Source organism: Misgurnus anguillicaudatus, chromosome 6, assembly GCF_027580225.2.
Source record: "Misgurnus anguillicaudatus chromosome 6, ASM2758022v2, whole genome shotgun sequence".
NCBI classification, from domain to species: Eukaryota; Metazoa; Chordata; class Actinopteri; order Cypriniformes; family Cobitidae; genus Misgurnus; species Misgurnus anguillicaudatus.
The window spans coordinates 1,301,094-1,323,601 of record NC_073342.2 but is presented as its reverse complement, the minus strand read 5'-3'; the positions used below and the strand labels follow the sequence as shown (position 1 = coordinate 1,323,601).

The window sequence follows — 22,508 nt, the reverse complement described above, 5'->3', positions numbered from 1 at the left end:
GGCGAAAACCATTCAAGACTTTACGTAAAGGGAACAAGAGGTTTTCGTTGGCCTAAATTGCTGGGTAATGTAGACTGAACTTTAAAACCCTCACCCGCCGTAAGTTTAACTCTCACAAACCGACGATCGGGTTCGCAAACTGATTTAACTGTTCACGTAATTAAATCAATGTGGCTTAAACCCTTTCACATCTCTAACAAAGCGTTTATTTCAGAGGAACCGAGAACCTTTCGCGTGTGAGGCGAGCGTGTTAACCACTACACCATAGAAACCTGCTCATTTGGATTCTTCGGTTGTTTTGATTGATTCGGCCACACATTTTCTCTTTCTGTGCAACACTCCCCAAAGGGGCAATGCTTTTCGCACACTTGCGAGCAGGCCACCTGTCGCGTGTGAGGCGGAAACCTACCACTGTGTGTAACTTTGAAAGTGCTTCATGGCACTTCATGGTAAAGTGCATCACGAAAGAAGTTTGACCTGGCTTTGTATCAAAAGGCACATGCTGTTTCTGCTCGGTTTCGAACCGAGGACCTTTCGCGTGTGAGGCGAATGTGATAACCACTACACTACAGAAACCTGCCTCTCACGGTCCCTGATTGTTTGAACAGATTCTGCCACATATTTTCTCTGTACGCCACACATTTTAAAGGGAAAACCCCTAACGGTCGTTTAAAGTAACCGCACATACTGTATGAGAAAGGCGACGCATTTGCTGGGAATGCATGTATGTTTCTTTTGGAACAGGCAAACCTTGTACGTTGGCATTTAGCCACGATTGTGCTGAAATCCCACAGTGTATGTCCGGCTTTAGCGTTACAACCGTGGTGGGCAACGTCGGCCCTGTAATGCTGCAGTACTGCAGATTTTATTTCCAACCCTGATAAAACCTAGTTTTGTAGTTTTCAGCCGACCCTTTAGACCTTAATTAGCCACAGAGCTACGATAAGAGCTGAAGATAAATTCTGCAGGAATGCGGCACTCCAGGAATGACATTGCCAACATCTGCGTTACAAGGTTCCAAGACGAACTTTGCGTCAGAAACATTAGCACGCCGACCTACCGCTGCAAGCATGTGGGCTTTTTCTAAGGGGGTTTCCCGGATTTGAACCGGGGACCTCTTGATCTGCAGTCAAATGCTCTACCACTGAGCTATACCCCCGTGAAACCAACACCACGCTGAAGAATTGAAAAAGCTTCACGTGTTGTACGTCGCAGCAATTAAAGCCATCGTGAGAATGTCCAAGTGAACGTGGGACGTCTCTATCTGCTGTTAAATGCTCTAGCACTGACCTATACAAATTGTGGTAGAGACAACGTATGCTTTCAACCATTCTGCTTATGTTTCCAGTTGTTATGATTCCTGTACTGTACTGTTCCACTTACACTGAACATCAACAAAGGCAACCCCTCAACCTAGTCTTTACCACTTTCTAGACAGTAGGCACGTAGGATGGACTTTAGAGTCTGAAAACACTCAAGTGCCCCCTGAGAATCTGGATTCAAAATGCAGAGTGCTAACAGTAACAGCCTTGAAGTTATTAGTATCTTGCCACCGCTTGCCGTATAATGTCATGCAGTAAACTGGAAGAGTTATTTGAGAAAGTTCCACCACGTTTGAACCCGGATCACTGGAGTCAGCCGACAGAGTTCTGCTTCACGCAAAAGTTTTGGCCTCCAGCATTACATGTTTTTTGCAGGAGGGCTTGAAATTGTGGCTTATACGCCTTGGTTGCAGTTGCAGTTCAAAGGTAACGACAAACGACGAGGATGGGATTCGAACCCACGTGTGCAGAGCACAATGGATTAGCAGTCCATCGCCTTAACCACTCGGCCACCTCGTCCTTGGAACCGCATCCTTTGGGCATTTCCCTAATCCTAACCGACCAGCAAGTACATAGCAGCTTGTGTCAAGTTGAATCAACTGTTGAGGTAATGAAATGCTATCTTTTAGAAAGCGTTCATATCAGCCTAATGGAAGTTAAAGGCGTTAAGAGAACTGTGGATTAGCAATCCATCGCCTTAGACATGTTTAGAAATCATAAAAAGGACTAACCTTTAAATGATAGGGGTTTTTTTCAAAATTGTTTTCAACAGATTTCAACATGAAACAGGCGAAAACCATTCAAGACTTTACGTAAAGGGAACAAGAGGTTTTCGTTGGCCTAAATTGCTGGGTAATGTAGACTGAACTTTAAAACCCTCACCCGCCGTAAGTTTAACTCTCACAAACCGACGATCGGGTTCGCAAACTGATTTAACTGTTCACGTAATTAAATCAATGTGGCTTAAACCCTTTCACATCTCTAACAAAGCGTTTATTTCAGAGGAACCGAGAACCTTTCGCGTGTGAGGCGAGCGTGTTAACCACTACACCATAGAAACCTGCTCATTTGGATTCTTCGGTTGTTTTGATTGATTCGGCCACACATTTTCTCTTTCTGTGCAACACTCCCCAAAGGGGCAATGCTTTTCGCACACTTGCGAGCAGGCCACCTGTCGCGTGTGAGGCGGAAACCTACCACTGTGTGTAACTTTGAAAGTGCTTCATGGCACTTCATGGTAAAGTGCATCACGAAAGAAGTTTGACCTGGCTTTGTATCAAAAGGCACATGCTGTTTCTGCTCGGTTTCGAACCGAGGACCTTTCGCGTGTGAGGCGAACGTGATAACCACTACACTACAGAAACCTGCCTCTCACGGTCCCTGGTTGTTTGAACAGATTCTGCCACATATTTTCTCTGTACGCCACACATTTTAAAGGGAAAACCCCTAACGGTCGTTTAAAGTAACCGCACATACTGTATGAGAAAGGCGACGCATTTGCTGGGAATGCATGTATGTTTCTTTTGAAACAGGCAACCCTTGTACGTTGGCATTTAGCCACGATTGTGCTGAAATCCCACAGTGTATGTCCGGCTTTAGCGTTACAACCGTGGTGGGCAACGTCGGCCCTGTAATGCTGCAGTACTGCAGATTTTATTTCCAACCCTGATAAAACCTAGTTTTGTAGTATTCAGCCGACCCTTTAGACCTTAATTAGCCACAGTGCTACGATAAGAGCTGAAGATAAATTCTGCAGGAATGCGGCACTTCAGGAATGACGTTGCCTACACCTGCGTTAGAAGGTTCCAGGACGAACTTTGCGTCAGAAACATTAGCACGCCGACCTACCGCTGCAAGCATGTGGGCTTTTTCCAAGGGGGCACCCGGATTTGAACCGGGGACCTCTTGATCTGCAGTCAAATGCTCTACCACTGAGCTATACCCCCGTGAAACCAACCCCACGCTGAAGAATTGAAAAAGCTTCACGTGTTGTACGTCGCAGCAATTAAAGCCATCGTGAGAATGTCCAAGTGAACGTGGGACGTCTCTATCTGCTGTTAAATGCTCTAGCACTGACCTATACAAATTGTGGTAGAGACAACGTATGCTTTCAACCATTCTGCTTATGTTTCCAGTTGTTATGATTCCTGTACTGTACTGTTCCACTTACACTGAACATCAACAAAGGCAACCCCTCAACCTAGTCTTTACCACTTTCTAGACAGTAGGCACGTAGGATGGACTTTAGAGTCTGAAAACACTCAAGTGCCCCCTGAGAATCTGGATTCAAAATGCAGAGTGCTAACAGTAACAGCCTTGAAGTTATTAGTATCTTGCCACCGCTTGCCGTATAATGTCATGCAGTAAACCGGAAGAGTTATTTCAGAAAGTTCCACCACGTTTGAACCCGGATCACTGGAGTCAGCCGACAGAGTTCTGCTTCAGGCAAAAGTTTTGGCCTCCAGCATTACACTTTTTTTGCAGGAGGGCTTGAAATTGTGGCTCATACGCCTTGGTTGCAGTTGCAGTTCAAAGGTAACGACAAACGACGAGGATGGGATTCGAACCCACGCGTGCAGAGCACAATGGATTAGCAGTCCATCGCCTTAACCACTCGGCCACCTCGTCCTTGGAACCGCTTCCTTTGGGCATTTCCCTAATCCTAACCGACCAGCAAGTACATAGCAGCTTGTGTCAAGTTGAATCAACTGTTGAGGTAATGAAATGCTATCTTTTAGAAAGCGTTCATATCAGCCTAATGGAAGGTAAAGGCGTTAAGAGAACTGTGGATTAGCAATCCATCGCCTTAGACATGTTTAGAAATCATAAAAAGGACTGACCTTTAAATGATAGGGGTTTTTTTCAAAATTGTTTTCAACAGATTTCAACATGAAACAGGCGAAAACCATTCAAGACTTTACGTAAAGGGAACAAGAGGTTTTCGTTGGCCTAAATTGCTGGGTAATGTAGACTGAACTTTAAAACCCTCACCCGCCGTAAGTTTAACTCTCACAAACCGACGATCGGGTTCGCAAACTGATTTAACTGTTCACGTAATTAAATCAATGTGGCTTAAACCCTTTCACATCTCTAACAAAGCGTTTATTTCAGAGGAACCGAGAACCTTTCGCGTGTGAGGCGAGCGTGTTAACCACTACACCATAGAAACCTGCTCATTTGGATTCTTCGGTTGTTTTGATTGATTCGGCCACACATTTTCTCTTTCTGTGCAACACTCCCCAAAGGGGCAATGCTTTTCGCACACTTGCGAGCAGGCCACCTGTCGCGTGTGAGGCGGAAACCTACCACTGTGTGTAACTTTGAAAGTGCTTCATGGCACAAGCGGTAAAGTGCATCACGAAAGAAGTTTGACCTGGCTTTGTATCAAAAGGCACGTGCTGTTTCTGCTCGGTTTCGAACCGAGGACCTTTCGCGTGTGAGGCGAACGTGATAACCACTACACTACAGAAACCTGCCTCTCACGGTCCCTGGTTGTTTGAACAGATTCTGCCACATATTTTCTCTGTACGCCACACATTTTAAAGGGAAAACCCCTAACGGTCGTTTAAAGTAACCGCACATACTGTATGAGAAAGGCGACGCATTTGCTGGGAATGCATGTATGTTTCTTTTGAAACAGGCAACCCTTGTACGTTGGCATTTAGCCACGATTGTGCTGAAATCCCACAGTGTATGTCCGGCTTTAGCGTTACAACCGTGGTGGGCAACGTCGGCCCTGTAATGCTGCAGTACTGCAGATTTTATTTCCAACCCTGATAAAACCTAGTTTTGTAGTATTCAGCCGACCCTTTAGACCTTAATTAGCCACAGTGCTACGATAAGAGCTGAAGATAAATTCTGCAGGAATGCGGCACTTCAGGAATGACGTTGCCTACACCTGCGTTAGAAGGTTCCAGGACGAACTTTGCGTCAGAAACATTAGCTGCAACCTACCGCTGCAAGCATGTGGGCTTTTTCCAAGGGGGCACCCGGATTTGAACCGGGGACCTCTTGATCTGCAGTCAAATGCTCTACCACTGAGCTATACCCCCGTGAAACCAACCCCACGCTGAAGAATTGAAAAAGCTTCACGTGTTGTACGTCGCAGCAATTAAAGCCATCGTGAGAATGTCCAAGTGAACGTGGGACGTCTCTATCTGCTGTTAAATGCTCTAGCACTGACCTATACAAATTGTGGTAGAGACAACGTATGCTTTCAACCATTCTGCTTATGTTTCCAGTTGTTATGATTCCTGTACTGTACTGTTCCACTTACACTGAACATCAACAAAGGCAACCCCTCAACCTAGTCTTTACCACTTTCTAGACAGTAGGCACGTAGGATGGACTTTAGAGTCTGAAAACACTCAAGTGCCCCCTGAGAATCTGGATTCAAAATGCAGAGTGCTAACAGTAACAGCCTTGAAGTTATTAGTATCTTGCCACCGCTTGCCGTATAATGTCATGCAGTAAACCGGAAGAGTTATTTCAGAAAGTTCCACCACGTTTGAACCCGGATCACTGGAGTCAGCCGACAGAGTTCTGCTTCAGGCAAAAGTTTTGGCCTCCAGCATTACACTTTTTTTGCAGGAGGGCTTGAAATTGTGGCTCATACGCCTTGGTTGCAGTTGCAGTTCAAAGGTAACGACAAACGACGAGGATGGGATTCGAACCCACGCGTGCAGAGCACAATGGATTAGCAGTCCATCGCCTTAACCACTCGGCCACCTCGTCCTTGGAACCGCTTCCTTTGGGCATTTCCCTAATCCTAACCGACCAGCAAGTACATAGCAGCTTGTGTCAAGTTGAATCAACTGTTGAGGTAATGAAATGCTATCTTTTAGAAAGCGTTCATATCAGCCTAATGGAAGGTAAAGGCGTTAAGAGAACTGTGGATTAGCAATCCATCGCCTTAGACATGTTTAGAAATCATAAAAAGGACTGACCTTTAAATGATAGGGTTTTTTTTCAAAATTGTTTTCAACAGATTTCAACATGAAACAGGCGAAAACCATTCAAGACTTTACGTAAAGGGAACAAGAGGTTTTCGTTGGCCTAAATTGCTGGGTAATGTAGACTGAACTTTAAAACCCTCACCCGCCGTAAGTTTAACTCTCACAAACCGACGATCGGGTTCGCAAACTGATTTAACTGTTCACGTAATTAAATCAATGTGGCTTAAACCCTTTCACATCTCTAACAAAGCGTTTATTTCAGAGGAACCGAGAACCTTTCGCGTGTGAGGCGAGCGTGTTAACCACTACACCATAGAAACCTGCTCATTTGGATTCTTCGGTTGTTTTGATTGATTCGGCCACACATTTTCTCTTTCTGTGCAACACTCCCCAAAGGGGCAATGCTTTTCGCACACTTGCGAGCAGGCCACCTGTCGCGTGTGAGGCGGAAACCTACCACTGTGTGTAACTTTGAAAGTGCTTCATGGCACAAGCGGTAAAGTGCATCACGAAAGAAGTTTGACCTGGCTTTGTATCAAAAGGCACGTGCTGTTTCTGCTCGGTTTCGAACCGAGGACCTTTCGCGTGTGAGGCGAACGTGATAACCACTACACTACAGAAACCTGCCTCTCACGGTCCCTGGTTGTTTGAACAGATTCTGCCACATATTTTCTCTGTACGCCACACATTTTAAAGGGAAAACCCCTAACGGTCGTTTAAAGTAACCGCACATACTGTATGAGAAAGGCGACGCATTTGCTGGGAATGCATGTATGTTTCTTTTGAAACAGGCAACCCTTGTACGTTGGCATTTAGCCACGATTGTGCTGAAATCCCACAGTGTATGTCCGGCTTTAGCGTTACAACCGTGGTGGGCAACGTCGGCCCTGTAATGCTGCAGTACTGCAGATTTTATTTCCAACCCTGATAAAACCTAGTTTTGTAGTATTCAGCCGACCCTTTAGACCTTAATTAGCCACAGTGCTACGATAAGAGCTGAAGATAAATTCTGCAGGAATGCGGCACTTCAGGAATGACGTTGCCTACACCTGCGTTAGAAGGTTCCAGGACGAACTTTGCGTCAGAAACATTAGCTGCAACCTACCGCTGCAAGCATGTGGGCTTTTTCCAAGGGGGCACCCGGATTTGAACCGGGGACCTCTTGATCTGCAGTCAAATGCTCTACCACTGAGCTATACCCCCGTGAAACCAACCCCACGCTGAAGAATTGAAAAAGCTTCACGTGTTGTACGTCGCAGCAATTAAAGCCATCGTGAGAATGTCCAAGTGAACGTGGGACGTCTCTATCTGCTGTTAAATGCTCTAGCACTGACCTATACAAATTGTGGTAGAGACAACGTATGCTTTCAACCATTCTGCTTATGTTTCCAGTTGTTATGATTCCTGTACTGTACTGTTCCACTTACACTGAACATCAACAAAGGCAACCCCTCAACCTAGTCTTTACCACTTTCTAGACAGTAGGCACGTAGGATGGACTTTAGAGTCTGAAAACACTCAAGTGCCCCCTGAGAATCTGGATTCAAAATGCAGAGTGCTAACAGTAACAGCCTTGAAGTTATTAGTATCTTGCCACCGCTTGCCGTATAATGTCATGCAGTAAACCGGAAGAGTTATTTCAGAAAGTTCCACCACGTTTGAACCCGGATCACTGGAGTCAGCCGACAGAGTTCTGCTTCAGGCAAAAGTTTTGGCCTCCAGCATTACACTTTTTTTGCAGGAGGGCTTGAAATTGTGGCTCATACGCCTTGGTTGCAGTTGCGGTTCAAAGGTAACGACAAACGACGAGGATGGGATTCGAACCCACGCGTGCAGAGCACAATGGATTAGCAGTCCATCGCCTTAACCACTCGGCCACCTCGTCCTTGGAACCGCTTCCTTTGGGCATTTCCCTAATCCTAACCGACCAGCAAGTACATAGCAGCTTGTGTCAAGTTGAATCAACTGTTGAGGTAATGAAATGCTATCTTTTAGAAAGCGTTCATATCAGCCTAATGGAAGGTAAAGGCGTTAAGAGAACTGTGGATTAGCAATCCATCGCCTTAGACATGTTTAGAAATCATAAAAAGGACTGACCTTTAAATGATAGGGGTTTTTTTTTCAAAATTGTTTTCAACAGATTTCAACATGAAACAGGCGAAAACCATTCAAGACTTTACGTAAAGGGAACAAGAGGTTTTCGTTGGCCTAAATTGCTGGGTAATGTAGACTGAACTTTAAAACCCTCACCCGCCGTAAGTTTAACTCTCACAAACCGACGATCGGGTTCGCAAACTGATTTAACTGTTCACGTAATTAAATCAATGTGGCTTAAACCCTTTCACATCTCTAACAAAGCGTTTATTTCAGAGGAACCGAGAACCTTTCGCGTGTGAGGCGAGCGTGTTAACCACTACACCATAGAAACCTGCTCATTTGGATTCTTCGGTTGTTTTGATTGATTCGGCCACACATTTTCTCTTTCTGTGCAACACTCCCCAAAGGGGCAATGCTTTTCGCACACTTGCGAGCAGGCCACCTGTCGCGTGTGAGGCGGAAACCTACCACTGTGTGTAACTTTGAAAGTGCTTCATGGCACAAGCGGTAAAGTGCATCACGAAAGAAGTTTGACCTGGCTTTGTATCAAAAGGCACGTGCTGTTTCTGCTCGGTTTCGAACCGAGGACCTTTCGCGTGTGAGGCGAACGTGATAACCACTACACTACAGAAACCTGCCTCTCACGGTCCCTGGTTGTTTGAACAGATTCTGCCACATATTTTCTCTGTACGCCACACATTTTAAAGGGAAAACCCCTAACGGTCGTTTAAAGTAACCGCACATACTGTATGAGAAAGGCGACGCATTTGCTGGGAATGCATGTATGTTTCTTTTGAAACAGGCAACCCTTGTACGTTGGCATTTAGCCACGATTGTGCTGAAATCCCACAGTGTATGTCCGGCTTTAGCGTTACAACCGTGGTGGGCAACGTCGGCCCTGTAATGCTGCAGTACTGCAGATTTTATTTCCAACCCTGATAAAACCTAGTTTTGTAGTATTCAGCCGACCCTTTAGACCTTAATTAGCCACAGTGCTACGATAAGAGCTGAAGATAAATTCTGCAGGAATGCGGCACTTCAGGAATGACGTTGCCTACACCTGCGTTAGAAGGTTCCAGGACGAACTTTGCGTCAGAAACATTAGCTGCAACCTACCGCTGCAAGCATGTGGGCTTTTTCCAAGGGGGCACCCGGATTTGAACCGGGGACCTCTTGATCTGCAGTCAAATGCTCTACCACTGAGCTATACCCCCGTGAAACCAACCCCACGCTGAAGAATTGAAAAAGCTTCACGTGTTGTACGTCGCAGCAATTAAAGCCATCGTGAGAATGTCCAAGTGAACGTGGGACGTCTCTATCTGCTGTTAAATGCTCTAGCACTGACCTATACAAATTGTGGTAGAGACAACGTATGCTTTCAACCATTCTGCTTATGTTTCCAGTTGTTATGATTCCTGTACTGTACTGTTCCACTTACACTGAACATCAACAAAGGCAACCCCTCAACCTAGTCTTTACCACTTTCTAGACAGTAGGCACGTAGGATGGACTTTAGAGTCTGAAAACACTCAAGTGCCCCCTGAGAATCTGGATTCAAAATGCAGAGTGCTAACAGTAACAGCCTTGAAGTTATTAGTATCTTGCCACCGCTTGCCGTATAATGTCATGCAGTAAACCGGAAGAGTTATTTCAGAAAGTTCCACCACGTTTGAACCCGGATCACTGGAGTCAGCCGACAGAGTTCTGCTTCAGGCAAAAGTTTTGGCCTCCAGCATTACACTTTTTTTGCAGGAGGGCTTGAAATTGTGGCTCATACGCCTTGGTTGCAGTTGCGGTTCAAAGGTAACGACAAACGACGAGGATGGGATTCGAACCCACGCGTGCAGAGCACAATGGATTAGCAGTCCATCGCCTTAACCACTCGGCCACCTCGTCCTTGGAACCGCTTCCTTTGGGCATTTCCCTAATCCTAACCGACCAGCAAGTACATAGCAGCTTGTGTCAAGTTGAATCAACTGTTGAGGTAATGAAATGCTATCTTTTAGAAAGCGTTCATATCAGCCTAATGGAAGGTAAAGGCGTTAAGAGAACTGTGGATTAGCAATCCATCGCCTTAGACATGTTTAGAAATCATAAAAAGGACTGACCTTTAAATGATAGGGGTTTTTTTCAAAATTGTTTTCAACAGATTTCAACATGAAACAGGCGAAAACCATTCAAGACTTTACGTAAAGGGAACAAGAGGTTTTCGTTGGCCTAAATTGCTGGGTAATGTAGACTGAACTTTAAAACCCTCACCCGCCGTAAGTTTAACTCTCACAAACCGACGATCGGGTTCGCAAACTGATTTAACTGTTCACGTAATTAAATCAATGTGGCTTAAACCCTTTCACATCTCTAACAAAGCGTTTATTTCAGAGGAACCGAGAACCTTTCGCGTGTGAGGCGAGCGTGTTAACCACTACACCATAGAAACCTGCTCATTTGGATTCTTCGGTTGTTTTGATTGATTCGGCCACACATTTTCTCTTTCTGTGCAACACTCCCCAAAGGGGCAATGCTTTTCGCACACTTGCGAGCAGGCCACCTGTCGCGTGTGAGGCGGAAACCTACCACTGTGTGTAACTTTGAAAGTGCTTCATGGCACAAGCGGTAAAGTGCATCACGAAAGAAGTTTGACCTGGCTTTGTATCAAAAGGCACGTGCTGTTTCTGCTCGGTTTCGAACCGAGGACCTTTCGCGTGTGAGGCGAACGTGATAACCACTACACTACAGAAACCTGCCTCTCACGGTCCCTGGTTGTTTGAACAGATTCTGCCACATATTTTCTCTGTACGCCACACATTTTAAAGGGAAAACCCCTAACGGTCGTTTAAAGTAACCGCACATACTGTATGAGAAAGGCGACGCATTTGCTGGGAATGCATGTATGTTTCTTTTGAAACAGGCAACCCTTGTACGTTGGCATTTAGCCACGATTGTGCTGAAATCCCACAGTGTATGTCCGGCTTTAGCGTTACAACCGTGGTGGGCAACGTCGGCCCTGTAATGCTGCAGTACTGCAGATTTTATTTCCAACCCTGATAAAACCTAGTTTTGTAGTATTCAGCCGACCCTTTAGACCTTAATTAGCCACAGTGCTACGATAAGAGCTGAAGATAAATTCTGCAGGAATGCGGCACTTCAGGAATGACGTTGCCTACACCTGCGTTAGAAGGTTCCAGGACGAACTTTGCGTCAGAAACATTAGCTGCAACCTACCGCTGCAAGCATGTGGGCTTTTTCCAAGGGGGCACCCGGATTTGAACCGGGGACCTCTTGATCTGCAGTCAAATGCTCTACCACTGAGCTATACCCCCGTGAAACCAACCCCACGCTGAAGAATTGAAAAAGCTTCACGTGTTGTACGTCGCAGCAATTAAAGCCATCGTGAGAATGTCCAAGTGAACGTGGGACGTCTCTATCTGCTGTTAAATGCTCTAGCACTGACCTATACAAATTGTGGTAGAGACAACGTATGCTTTCAACCATTCTGCTTATGTTTCCAGTTGTTATGATTCCTGTACTGTACTGTTCCACTTACACTGAACATCAACAAAGGCAACCCCTCAACCTAGTCTTTACCACTTTCTAGACAGTAGGCACGTAGGATGGACTTTAGAGTCTGAAAACACTCAAGTGCCCCCTGAGAATCTGGATTCAAAATGCAGAGTGCTAACAGTAACAGCCTTGAAGTTATTAGTATCTTGCCACCGCTTGCCGTATAATGTCATGCAGTAAACCGGAAGAGTTATTTCAGAAAGTTCCACCACGTTTGAACCCGGATCACTGGAGTCAGCCGACAGAGTTCTGCTTCAGGCAAAAGTTTTGGCCTCCAGCATTACACTTTTTTTGCAGGAGGGCTTGAAATTGTGGCTCATACGCCTTGGTTGCAGTTGCGGTTCAAAGGTAACGACAAACGACGAGGATGGGATTCGAACCCACGCGTGCAGAGCACAATGGATTAGCAGTCCATCGCCTTAACCACTCGGCCACCTCGTCCTTGGAACCGCTTCCTTTGGGCATTTCCCTAATCCTAACCGACCAGCAAGTACATAGCAGCTTGTGTCAAGTTGAATCAACTGTTGAGGTAATGAAATGCTATCTTTTAGAAAGCGTTCATATCAGCCTAATGGAAGGTAAAGGCGTTAAGAGAACTGTGGATTAGCAATCCATCGCCTTAGACATGTTTAGAAATCATAAAAAGGGCTGACCTTCAAATGATAGGGGTTTTTTTCAAAATTGTTTTCAACAGATTTCAACATGAAACAGGCGAAAACCATTCAAGACTTTACGTAAAGGGAACAAGAGGTTTTCGTTGGCCTAAATTGCTGGGTAATGTAGACTGAACTTTAAAACCCTCACCCGCCGTAAGTTTAACTCTCACAAACCGACGATCGGGTTCGCAAACTGATTTAACTGTTCACGTAATTAAATCAATGTGGCTTAAACCCTTTCACATCTCTAACAAAGCGTTTATTTCAGAGGAACCGAGAACCTTTCGCGTGTGAGGCGAGCGTGTTAACCACTACACCATAGAAACCTGCTCATTTGGATTCTTCGGTTGTTTTGATTGATTCGGCCACACATTTTCTCTTTCTGTGCAACACTCCCCAAAGGGGCAATGCTTTTCGCACACTTGCGAGCAGGCCACCTGTCGCGTGTGAGGCGGAAACCTACCACTGTGTGTAACTTTGAAAGTGCTTCATGGCACAAGCGGTAAAGTGCATCACGAAAGAAGTTTGACCTGGCTTTGTATCAAAAGGCACGTGCTGTTTCTGCTCGGTTTCGAACCGAGGACCTTTCGCGTGTGAGGCGAACGTGATAACCACTACACTACAGAAACCTGCCTCTCACGGTCCCTGGTTGTTTGAACAGATTCTGCCACATATTTTCTCTGTACGCCACACATTTTAAAGGGAAAACCCCTAACGGTCGTTTAAAGTAACCGCACATACTGTATGAGAAAGGCGACGCATTTGCTGGGAATGCATGTATGTTTCTTTTGAAACAGGCAACCCTTGTACGTTGGCATTTAGCCACGATTGTGCTGAAATCCCACAGTGTATGTCCGGCTTTAGCGTTACAACCGTGGTGGGCAACGTCGGCCCTGTAATGCTGCAGTACTGCAGATTTTATTTCCAACCCTGATAAAACCTAGTTTTGTAGTATTCAGCCGACCCTTTAGACCTTAATTAGCCACAGTGCTACGATAAGAGCTGAAGATAAATTCTGCAGGAATGCGGCACTTCAGGAATGACGTTGCCTACACCTGCGTTAGAAGGTTCCAGGACGAACTTTGCGTCAGAAACATTAGCTGCAACCTACCGCTGCAAGCATGTGGGCTTTTTCCAAGGGGGCACCCGGATTTGAACCGGGGACCTCTTGATCTGCAGTCAAATGCTCTACCACTGAGCTATACCCCCGTGAAACCAACCCCACGCTGAAGAATTGAAAAAGCTTCACGTGTTGTACGTCGCAGCAATTAAAGCCATCGTGAGAATGTCCAAGTGAACGTGGGACGTCTCTATCTGCTGTTAAATGCTCTAGCACTGACCTATACAAATTGTGGTAGAGACAACGTATGCTTTCAACCATTCTGCTTATGTTTCCAGTTGTTATGATTCCTGTACTGTACTGTTCCACTTACACTGAACATCAACAAAGGCAACCCCTCAACCTAGTCTTTACCACTTTCTAGACAGTAGGCACGTAGGATGGACTTTAGAGTCTGAAAACACTCAAGTGCCCCCTGAGAATCTGGATTCAAAATGCAGAGTGCTAACAGTAACAGCCTTGAAGTTATTAGTATCTTGCCACCGCTTGCCGTATAATGTCATGCAGTAAACCGGAAGAGTTATTTCAGAAAGTTCCACCACGTTTGAACCCGGATCACTGGAGTCAGCCGACAGAGTTCTGCTTCAGGCAAAAGTTTTGGCCTCCAGCATTACACTTTTTTTGCAGGAGGGCTTGAAATTGTGGCTCATACGCCTTGGTTGCAGTTGCGGTTCAAAGGTAACGACAAACGACGAGGATGGGATTCGAACCCACGCGTGCAGAGCACAATGGATTAGCAGTCCATCGCCTTAACCACTCGGCCACCTCGTCCTTGGAACCGCTTCCTTTGGGCATTTCCCTAATCCTAACCGACCAGCAAGTACATAGCAGCTTGTGTCAAGTTGAATCAACTGTTGAGGTAATGAAATGCTATCTTTTAGAAAGCGTTCATATCAGCCTAATGGAAGGTAAAGGCGTTAAGAGAACTGTGGATTAGCAATCCATCGCCTTAGACATGTTTAGAAATCATAAAAAGGACTGACCTTTAAATGATAGGGGTTTTTTTCAAAATTGTTTTCAACAGATTTCAACATGAAACAGGCGAAAACCATTCAAGACTTTACGTAAAGGGAACAAGAGGTTTTCGTTGGCCTAAATTGCTGGGTAATGTAGACTGAACTTTAAAACCCTCACCCGCCGTAAGTTTAACTCTCACAAACCGACGATCGGGTTCGCAAACTGATTTAACTGTTCACGTAATTAAATCAATGTGGCTTAAACCCTTTCACATCTCTAACAAAGCGTTTATTTCAGAGGAACCGAGAACCTTTCGCGTGTGAGGCGAGCGTGTTAACCACTACACCATAGAAACCTGCTCATTTGGATTCTTCGGTTGTTTTGATTGATTCGGCCACACATTTTCTCTTTCTGTGCAACACTCCCCAAAGGGGCAATGCTTTTCGCACACTTGCGAGCAGGCCACCTGTCGCGTGTGAGGCGGAAACCTACCACTGTGTGTAACTTTGAAAGTGCTTCATGGCACAAGCGGTAAAGTGCATCACGAAAGAAGTTTGACCTGGCTTTGTATCAAAAGGCACGTGCTGTTTCTGCTCGGTTTCGAACCGAGGACCTTTCGCGTGTGAGGCGAACGTGATAACCACTACACTACAGAAACCTGCCTCTCACGGTCCCTGGTTGTTTGAACAGATTCTGCCACATATTTTCTCTGTACGCCACACATTTTAAAGGGAAAACCCCTAACGGTCGTTTAAAGTAACCGCACATACTGTATGAGAAAGGCGACGCATTTGCTGGGAATGCATGTATGTTTCTTTTGAAACAGGCAACCCTTGTACGTTGGCATTTAGCCACGATTGTGCTGAAATCCCACAGTGTATGTCCGGCTTTAGCGTTACAACCGTGGTGGGCAACGTCGGCCCTGTAATGCTGCAGTACTGCAGATTTTATTTCCAACCCTGATAAAACCTAGTTTTGTAGTATTCAGCCGACCCTTTAGACCTTAATTAGCCACAGTGCTACGATAAGAGCTGAAGATAAATTCTGCAGGAATGCGGCACTTCAGGAATGACGTTGCCTACACCTGCGTTAGAAGGTTCCAGGACGAACTTTGCGTCAGAAACATTAGCTGCAACCTACCGCTGCAAGCATGTGGGCTTTTTCCAAGGGGGCACCCGGATTTGAACCGGGGACCTCTTGATCTGCAGTCAAATGCTCTACCACTGAGCTATACCCCCGTGAAACCAACCCCACGCTGAAGAATTGAAAAAGCTTCACGTGTTGTACGTCGCAGCAATTAAAGCCATCGTGAGAATGTCCAAGTGAACGTGGGACGTCTCTATCTGCTGTTAAATGCTCTAGCACTGACCTATACAAATTGTGGTAGAGACAACGTATGCTTTCAACCATTCTGCTTATGTTTCCAGTTGTTATGATTCCTGTACTGTACTGTTCCACTTACACTGAACATCAACAAAGGCAACCCCTCAACCTAGTCTTTACCACTTTCTAGACAGTAGGCACGTAGGATGGACTTTAGAGTCTGAAAACACTCAAGTGCCCCCTGAGAATCTGGATTCAAAATGCAGAGTGCTAACAGTAACAGCCTTGAAGTTATTAGTATCTTGCCACCGCTTGCCGTATAATGTCATGCAGTAAACCGGAAGAGTTATTTCAGAAAGTTCCACCACGTTTGAACCCGGATCACTGGAGTCAGCCGACAGAGTTCTGCTTCAGGCAAAAGTTTTGGCCTCCAGCATTACACTTTTTTTGCAGGAGGGCTTGAAATTGTGGCTCATACGCCTTGGTTGCAGTTGCGGTTCAAAGGTAACGACAAACGACGAGGATGGGATTCGAACCCACGCGTGCAGAGCACAATGGATTAGCAGTCCATCGCCTTAACCACTCGGCCACCTCGTCCTTGGAACCGCTTCCTTTGGGCATTTCCCTAATCCTAACCGACCAGCAAGTACATAGCAGCTTGTGTCAAGTTGAATCAACTGTTGAGGTAATGAAATGCTATCTTTTAGAAAGCGTTCATATCAGCCTAATGGAAGGTAAAGGCGTTAAGAGAACTGTGGATTAGCAATCCATCGCCTTAGACATGTTTAGAAATCATAAAAAGGACTGACCTTTAAATGATAGGGGTTTTTTTCAAAATTGTTTTCAACAGATTTCAACATGAAACAGGCGAAAACCATTCAAGACTTTACGTAAAGGGAACAAGAGGTTTTCGTTGGCCTAAATTGCTGGGTAATGTAGACTGAACTTTAAAACCCTCACCCGCCGTAAGTTTAACTCTCACAAACCGACGATCGGGTTCGCAAACTGATTTAACTGTTCACGTAATTAAATCAATGTGGCTTAAACCCTTTCACATCTCTAACAAAGCGTTTATTTCAGAGGAACCGAGAACCTTTCGCGTGTGAGGCGAGCGTGTTAACCACTACACCATAGAAACCTGCTCATTTGGATTCTTCGGTTGTTTTGATTGATTCGGCCACACATTTTCTCTTTCTGTGCAACACTCCCCAAAGGGGCAATGCTTTTCGCACACTTGCGAGCAGGCCACCTGTCGCGTGTGAGGCGGAAACCTACCACTGTGTGTAACTTTGAAAGTGCTTCATGGCACAAGCGGTAAAGTGCATCACGAAAGAAGTTTGACCTGGCTTTGTATCAAAAGGCACGTGCTGTTTCTGCTCGGTTTCGAACCGAGGACCTTTCGCGTGTGAGGCGAACGTGATAACCACTACACTACAGAAACCTGCCTCTCACGGTCCCTGGTTGTTTGAACAGATTCTGCCACATATTTTCTCTGTACGCCACACATTTTAAAGGGAAAACCCCTAACGGTCGTTTAAAGTAACCGCACATACTGTATGAGAAAGGCGACGCATTTGCTGGGAATGCATGTATGTTTCTTTTGAAACAGGCAACCCTTGTACGTTGGCATTTAGCCACGATTGTGCTGAAATCCCACAGTGTATGTCCGGCTTTAGCGTTACAACCGTGGTGGGCAACGTCGGCCCTGTAATGCTGCAGTACTGCAGATTTTATTTCCAACCCTGATAAAACCTAGTTTTGTAGTATTCAGCCGACCCTTTAGACCTTAATTAGCCACAGTGCTACGATAAGAGCTGAAGATAAATTCTGCAGGAATGCGGCACTTCAGGAATGACGTTGCCTACACCTGCGTTAGAAGGTTCCAGGACGAACTTTGCGTCAGAAACATTAGCTGCAACCTACCGCTGCAAGCATGTGGGCTTTTTCCAAGGGGGCACCCGGATTTGAACCGGGGACCTCTTGATCTGCAGTCAAATGCTCTACCACTGAGCTATACCCCCGTGAAACCAACCCCACGCTGAAGAATTGAAAAAGCTTCACGTGTTGTACGTCGCAGCAATTAAAGCCATCGTGAGAATGTCCAAGTGAACGTGGGACGTCTCTATCTGCTGTTAAATGCTCTAGCACTGACCTATACAAATTGTGGTAGAGACAACGTATGCTTTCAACCATTCTGCTTATGTTTCCAGTTGTTATGATTCCTGTACTGTACTGTTCCACTTACACTGAACATCAACAAAGGCAACCCCTCAACCTAGTCTTTACCACTTTCTAGACAGTAGGCACGTAGGATGGACTTTAGAGTCTGAAAACACTCAAGTGCCCCCTGAGAATCTGGATTCAAAATGCAGAGTGCTAACAGTAACAGCCTTGAAGTTATTAGTATCTTGCCACCGCTTGCCGTATAATGTCATGCAGTAAACCGGAAGAGTTATTTCAGAAAGTTCCACCACGTTTGAACCCGGATCACTGGAGTCAGCCGACAGAGTTCTGCTTCAGGCAAAAGTTTTGGCCTCCAGCATTACACTTTTTTTGCAGGAGGGCTTGAAATTGTGGCTCATACGCCTTGGTTGCAGTTGCGGTTCAAAGGTAACGACAAACGACGAGGATGGGATTCGAACCCACGCGTGCAGAGCACAATGGATTAGCAGTCCATCGCCTTAACCACTCGGCCACCTCGTCCTTGGAACCGCTTCCTTTGGGCATTTCCCTAATCCTAACCGACCAGCAAGTACATAGCAGCTTGTGTCAAGTTGAATCAACTGTTGAGGTAATGAAATGCTATCTTTTAGAAAGCGTTCATATCAGCCTAATGGAAGGTAAAGGCGTTAAGAGAACTGTGGATTAGCAATCCATCGCCTTAGACATGTTTAGAAATCATAAAAAGGACTGACCTTTAAATGATAGGGTTTTTTTTCAAAATTGTTTTCAACAGATTTCAACATGAAACAGGCGAAAACCATTCAAGACTTTACGTAAAGGGAACAAGAGGTTTTCGTTGGCCTAAATTGCTGGGTAATGTAGACTGAACTTTAAAACCCTCACCCGCCGTAAGTTTAACTCTCACAAACCGACGATCGGGTTCGCAAACTGATTTAACTGTTCACGTAATTAAATCAATGTGGCTTAAACCCTTTCACATCTCTAACAAAGCGTTTATTTCAGAGGAACCGAGAACCTTTCGCGTGTGAGGCGAGCGTGTTAACCACTACACCATAGAAACCTGCTCATTTGGATTCTTCGGTTGTTTTGATTGATTCGGCCACACATTTTCTCTTTCTGTGCAACACTCCCCAAAGGGGCAATGCTTTTCGCACACTTGCGAGCAGGCCACCTGTCGCGTGTGAGGCGGAAACCTACCACTGTGTGTAACTTTGAAAGTGCTTCATGGCACAAGCGGTAAAGTGCATCACGAAAGAAGTTTGACCTGGCTTTGTATCAAAAGGCACGTGCTGTTTCTGCTCGGTTTCGAACCGAGGACCTTTCGCGTGTGAGGCGAACGTGATAACCACTACACTACAGAAACCTGCCTCTCACGGTCCCTGGTTGTTTGAACAGATTCTGCCACATATTTTCTCTGTACGCCACACATTTTAAAGGGAAAACCCCTAACGGTCGTTTAAAGTAACCGCACATACTGTATGAGAAAGGCGACGCATTTGCTGGGAATGCATGTATGTTTCTTTTGAAACAGGCAACCCTTGTACGTTGGCATTTAGCCACGATTGTGCTGAAATCCCACAGTGTATGTCCGGCTTTAGCGTTACAACCGTGGTGGGCAACGTCGGCCCTGTAATGCTGCAGTACTGCAGATTTTATTTCCAACCCTGATAAAACCTAGTTTTGTAGTATTCAGCCGACCCTTTAGACCTTAATTAGCCACAGTGCTACGATAAGAGCTGAAGATAAATTCTGCAGGAATGCGGCACTTCAGGAATGACGTTGCCTACACCTGCGTTAGAAGGTTCCAGGACGAACTTTGCGTCAGAAACATTAGCTGCAACCTACCGCTGCAAGCATGTGGGCTTTTTCCAAGGGGGCACCCGGATTTGAACCGGGGACCTCTTGATCTGCAGTCAAATGCTCTACCACTGAGCTATACCCCCGTGAAACCAACCCCACGCTGAAGAATTGAAAAAGCTTCACGTGTTGTACGTCGCAGCAATTAAAGCCATCGTGAGAATGTCCAAGTGAACGTGGGACGTCTCTATCTGCTGTTAAATGCTCTAGCACTGACCTATACAAATTGTGGTAGAGACAACGTATGCTTTCAACCATTCTGCTTATGTTTCCAGTTGTTATGATTCCTGTACTGTACTGTTCCACTTACACTGAACATCAACAAAGGCAACCCCTCAACCTAGTCTTTACCACTTTCTAGACAGTAGGCACGTAGGATGGACTTTAGAGTCTGAAAACACTCAAGTGCCCCCTGAGAATCTGGATTCAAAATGCAGAGTGCTAACAGTAACAGCCTTGAAGTTATTAGTATCTTGCCACCGCTTGCCGTATAATGTCATGCAGTAAACCGGAAGAGTTATTTCAGAAAGTTCCACCACGTTTGAACCCGGATCACTGGAGTCAGCCGACAGAGTTCTGCTTCAGGCAAAAGTTTTGGCCTCCAGCATTACACTTTTTTTGCAGGAGGGCTTGAAATTGTGGCTCATACGCCTTGGTTGCAGTTGCGGTTCAAAGGTAACGACAAACGACGAGGATGGGATTCGAACCCACGCGTGCAGAGCACAATGGATTAGCAGTCCATCGCCTTAACCACTCGGCCACCTCGTCCTTGGAACCGCTTCCTTTGGGCATTTCCCTAATCCTAACCGACCAGCAAGTACATAGCAGCTTGTGTCAAGTTGAATCAACTGTTGAGGTAATGAAATGCTATCTTTTAGAAAGCGTTCATATCAGCCTAATGGAAGGTAAAGGCGTTAAGAGAACTGTGGATTAGCAATCCATCGCCTTAGACATGTTTAGAAATCATAAAAAGGACTGACCTTTAAATGATAGGGGTTTTTTTTTCAAAATTGTTTTCAACAGATTTCAACATGAAACAGGCGAAAACCATTCAAGACTTTACGTAAAGGGAACAAGAGGTTTTCGTTGGCCTAAATTGCTGGGTAATGTAGACTGAACTTTAAAACCCTCACCCGCCGTAAGTTTAACTCTCACAAACCGACGATCGGGTTCGCAAACTGATTTAACTGTTCACGTAATTAAATCAATGTGGCTTAAACCCTTTCACATCTCTAACAAAGCGTTTATTTCAGAGGAACCGAGAACCTTTCGCGTGTGAGGCGAGCGTGTTAACCACTACACCATAGAAACCTGCTCATTTGGATTCTTCGGTTGTTTTGATTGATTCGGCCACACATTTTCTCTTTCTGTGCAACACTCCCCAAAGGGGCAATGCTTTTCGCACACTTGCGAGCAGGCCACCTGTCGCGTGTGAGGCGGAAACCTACCACTGTGTGTAACTTTGAAAGTGCTTCATGGCACAAGCGGTAAAGTGCATCACGAAAGAAGTTTGACCTGGCTTTGTATCAAAAGGCACGTGCTGTTTCTGCTCGGTTTCGAACCGAGGACCTTTCGCGTGTGAGGCGAACGTGATAACCACTACACTACAGAAACCTGCCTCTCACGGTCCCTGGTTGTTTGAACAGATTCTGCCACATATTTTCTCTGTACGCCACACATTTTAAAGGGAAAACCCCTAACGGTCGTTTAAAGTAACCGCACATACTGTATGAGAAAGGCGACGCATTTGCTGGGAATGCATGTATGTTTCTTTTGAAACAGGCAACCCTTGTACGTTGGCATTTAGCCACGATTGTGCTGAAATCCCACAGTGTATGTCCGGCTTTAGCGTTACAACCGTGGTGGGCAACGTCGGCCCTGTAATGCTGCAGTACTGCAGATTTTATTTCCAACCCTGATAAAACCTAGTTTTGTAGTATTCAGCCGACCCTTTAGACCTTAATTAGCCACAGTGCTACGATAAGAGCTGAAGATAAATTCTGCAGGAATGCGGCACTTCAGGAATGACGTTGCCTACACCTGCGTTAGAAGGTTCCAGGACGAACTTTGCGTCAGAAACATTAGCTGCAACCTACCGCTGCAAGCATGTGGGCTTTTTCCAAGGGGGCACCCGGATTTGAACCGGGGACCTCTTGATCTGCAGTCAAATGCTCTACCACTGAGCTATACCCCCGTGAAACCAACCCCACGCTGAAGAATTGAAAAAGCTTCACGTGTTGTACGTCGCAGCAATTAAAGCCATCGTGAGAATGTCCAAGTGAACGTGGGACGTCTCTATCTGCTGTTAAATGCTCTAGCACTGACCTATACAAATTGTGGTAGAGACAACGTATGCTTTCAACCATTCTGCTTATGTTTCCAGTTGTTATGATTCCTGTACTGTACTGTTCCACTTACACTGAACATCAACAAAGGCAACCCCTCAACCTAGTCTTTACCACTTTCTAGACAGTAG

General features: G+C 45.5%; 32 non-coding genes across 32 annotated transcripts; all 32 read right to left on the bottom strand.

Moving 5' to 3' along the window:
- Positions 1 to 503: 503 nt before the first annotated feature.
- Positions 504 to 576, bottom strand: trnav-cac (transfer RNA valine (anticodon CAC)). The gene has a single exon. It is a non-coding gene; the product is annotated as a tRNA-Val (tRNA).
- Positions 577 to 1,086: 510 nt separating this feature from the next.
- Positions 1,087 to 1,159, bottom strand: trnac-gca (transfer RNA cysteine (anticodon GCA)). The gene has a single exon. It is a non-coding gene; the product is annotated as a tRNA-Cys (tRNA).
- Positions 1,160 to 1,759: 600 nt separating this feature from the next.
- Positions 1,760 to 1,841, bottom strand: trnas-gcu (transfer RNA serine (anticodon GCU)). Its single transcript has one exon. It is a non-coding gene; the product is annotated as a tRNA-Ser (tRNA).
- Positions 1,842 to 2,613: 772 nt separating this feature from the next.
- Positions 2,614 to 2,686, bottom strand: trnav-cac (transfer RNA valine (anticodon CAC)). The gene has a single exon. It is a non-coding gene; the product is annotated as a tRNA-Val (tRNA).
- A 510-nt stretch (positions 2,687 to 3,196) lies between these two features.
- trnac-gca (transfer RNA cysteine (anticodon GCA)) lies at positions 3,197 to 3,268 on the bottom strand. The gene has a single exon. It is a non-coding gene; the product is annotated as a tRNA-Cys (tRNA).
- Positions 3,269 to 3,868: 600 nt separating this feature from the next.
- trnas-gcu (transfer RNA serine (anticodon GCU)) lies at positions 3,869 to 3,950 on the bottom strand. Its single transcript has one exon. It is a non-coding gene; the product is annotated as a tRNA-Ser (tRNA).
- A 771-nt stretch (positions 3,951 to 4,721) lies between these two features.
- trnav-cac (transfer RNA valine (anticodon CAC)) lies at positions 4,722 to 4,794 on the bottom strand. The gene has a single exon. It is a non-coding gene; the product is annotated as a tRNA-Val (tRNA).
- Positions 4,795 to 5,302: 508 nt separating this feature from the next.
- Positions 5,303 to 5,374, bottom strand: trnac-gca (transfer RNA cysteine (anticodon GCA)). The gene has a single exon. It is a non-coding gene; the product is annotated as a tRNA-Cys (tRNA).
- A 600-nt stretch (positions 5,375 to 5,974) lies between these two features.
- trnas-gcu (transfer RNA serine (anticodon GCU)) lies at positions 5,975 to 6,056 on the bottom strand. Its single transcript has one exon. It is a non-coding gene; the product is annotated as a tRNA-Ser (tRNA).
- A 771-nt stretch (positions 6,057 to 6,827) lies between these two features.
- On the bottom strand, positions 6,828 to 6,900 carry trnav-cac (transfer RNA valine (anticodon CAC)). Its single transcript has one exon. It is a non-coding gene; the product is annotated as a tRNA-Val (tRNA).
- Positions 6,901 to 7,408: 508 nt separating this feature from the next.
- On the bottom strand, positions 7,409 to 7,480 carry trnac-gca (transfer RNA cysteine (anticodon GCA)). The gene has a single exon. It is a non-coding gene; the product is annotated as a tRNA-Cys (tRNA).
- Positions 7,481 to 8,080: 600 nt separating this feature from the next.
- On the bottom strand, positions 8,081 to 8,162 carry trnas-gcu (transfer RNA serine (anticodon GCU)). The gene has a single exon. It is a non-coding gene; the product is annotated as a tRNA-Ser (tRNA).
- A 773-nt stretch (positions 8,163 to 8,935) lies between these two features.
- On the bottom strand, positions 8,936 to 9,008 carry trnav-cac (transfer RNA valine (anticodon CAC)). Its single transcript has one exon. It is a non-coding gene; the product is annotated as a tRNA-Val (tRNA).
- A 508-nt stretch (positions 9,009 to 9,516) lies between these two features.
- trnac-gca (transfer RNA cysteine (anticodon GCA)) lies at positions 9,517 to 9,588 on the bottom strand. The gene has a single exon. It is a non-coding gene; the product is annotated as a tRNA-Cys (tRNA).
- A 600-nt stretch (positions 9,589 to 10,188) lies between these two features.
- On the bottom strand, positions 10,189 to 10,270 carry trnas-gcu (transfer RNA serine (anticodon GCU)). Its single transcript has one exon. It is a non-coding gene; the product is annotated as a tRNA-Ser (tRNA).
- Positions 10,271 to 11,041: 771 nt separating this feature from the next.
- trnav-cac (transfer RNA valine (anticodon CAC)) lies at positions 11,042 to 11,114 on the bottom strand. The gene has a single exon. It is a non-coding gene; the product is annotated as a tRNA-Val (tRNA).
- A 508-nt stretch (positions 11,115 to 11,622) lies between these two features.
- trnac-gca (transfer RNA cysteine (anticodon GCA)) lies at positions 11,623 to 11,694 on the bottom strand. Its single transcript has one exon. It is a non-coding gene; the product is annotated as a tRNA-Cys (tRNA).
- Positions 11,695 to 12,294: 600 nt separating this feature from the next.
- Positions 12,295 to 12,376, bottom strand: trnas-gcu (transfer RNA serine (anticodon GCU)). Its single transcript has one exon. It is a non-coding gene; the product is annotated as a tRNA-Ser (tRNA).
- Positions 12,377 to 13,147: 771 nt separating this feature from the next.
- Positions 13,148 to 13,220, bottom strand: trnav-cac (transfer RNA valine (anticodon CAC)). The gene has a single exon. It is a non-coding gene; the product is annotated as a tRNA-Val (tRNA).
- Positions 13,221 to 13,728: 508 nt separating this feature from the next.
- Positions 13,729 to 13,800, bottom strand: trnac-gca (transfer RNA cysteine (anticodon GCA)). The gene has a single exon. It is a non-coding gene; the product is annotated as a tRNA-Cys (tRNA).
- Positions 13,801 to 14,400: 600 nt separating this feature from the next.
- On the bottom strand, positions 14,401 to 14,482 carry trnas-gcu (transfer RNA serine (anticodon GCU)). Its single transcript has one exon. It is a non-coding gene; the product is annotated as a tRNA-Ser (tRNA).
- Positions 14,483 to 15,253: 771 nt separating this feature from the next.
- trnav-cac (transfer RNA valine (anticodon CAC)) lies at positions 15,254 to 15,326 on the bottom strand. The gene has a single exon. It is a non-coding gene; the product is annotated as a tRNA-Val (tRNA).
- A 508-nt stretch (positions 15,327 to 15,834) lies between these two features.
- trnac-gca (transfer RNA cysteine (anticodon GCA)) lies at positions 15,835 to 15,906 on the bottom strand. The gene has a single exon. It is a non-coding gene; the product is annotated as a tRNA-Cys (tRNA).
- A 600-nt stretch (positions 15,907 to 16,506) lies between these two features.
- On the bottom strand, positions 16,507 to 16,588 carry trnas-gcu (transfer RNA serine (anticodon GCU)). Its single transcript has one exon. It is a non-coding gene; the product is annotated as a tRNA-Ser (tRNA).
- Positions 16,589 to 17,359: 771 nt separating this feature from the next.
- trnav-cac (transfer RNA valine (anticodon CAC)) lies at positions 17,360 to 17,432 on the bottom strand. Its single transcript has one exon. It is a non-coding gene; the product is annotated as a tRNA-Val (tRNA).
- Positions 17,433 to 17,940: 508 nt separating this feature from the next.
- Positions 17,941 to 18,012, bottom strand: trnac-gca (transfer RNA cysteine (anticodon GCA)). The gene has a single exon. It is a non-coding gene; the product is annotated as a tRNA-Cys (tRNA).
- A 600-nt stretch (positions 18,013 to 18,612) lies between these two features.
- On the bottom strand, positions 18,613 to 18,694 carry trnas-gcu (transfer RNA serine (anticodon GCU)). The gene has a single exon. It is a non-coding gene; the product is annotated as a tRNA-Ser (tRNA).
- Positions 18,695 to 19,465: 771 nt separating this feature from the next.
- On the bottom strand, positions 19,466 to 19,538 carry trnav-cac (transfer RNA valine (anticodon CAC)). The gene has a single exon. It is a non-coding gene; the product is annotated as a tRNA-Val (tRNA).
- Positions 19,539 to 20,046: 508 nt separating this feature from the next.
- On the bottom strand, positions 20,047 to 20,118 carry trnac-gca (transfer RNA cysteine (anticodon GCA)). The gene has a single exon. It is a non-coding gene; the product is annotated as a tRNA-Cys (tRNA).
- Positions 20,119 to 20,718: 600 nt separating this feature from the next.
- Positions 20,719 to 20,800, bottom strand: trnas-gcu (transfer RNA serine (anticodon GCU)). The gene has a single exon. It is a non-coding gene; the product is annotated as a tRNA-Ser (tRNA).
- A 773-nt stretch (positions 20,801 to 21,573) lies between these two features.
- trnav-cac (transfer RNA valine (anticodon CAC)) lies at positions 21,574 to 21,646 on the bottom strand. Its single transcript has one exon. It is a non-coding gene; the product is annotated as a tRNA-Val (tRNA).
- Positions 21,647 to 22,154: 508 nt separating this feature from the next.
- trnac-gca (transfer RNA cysteine (anticodon GCA)) lies at positions 22,155 to 22,226 on the bottom strand. Its single transcript has one exon. It is a non-coding gene; the product is annotated as a tRNA-Cys (tRNA).
- Positions 22,227 to 22,508: the final 282 nt, after the last annotated feature.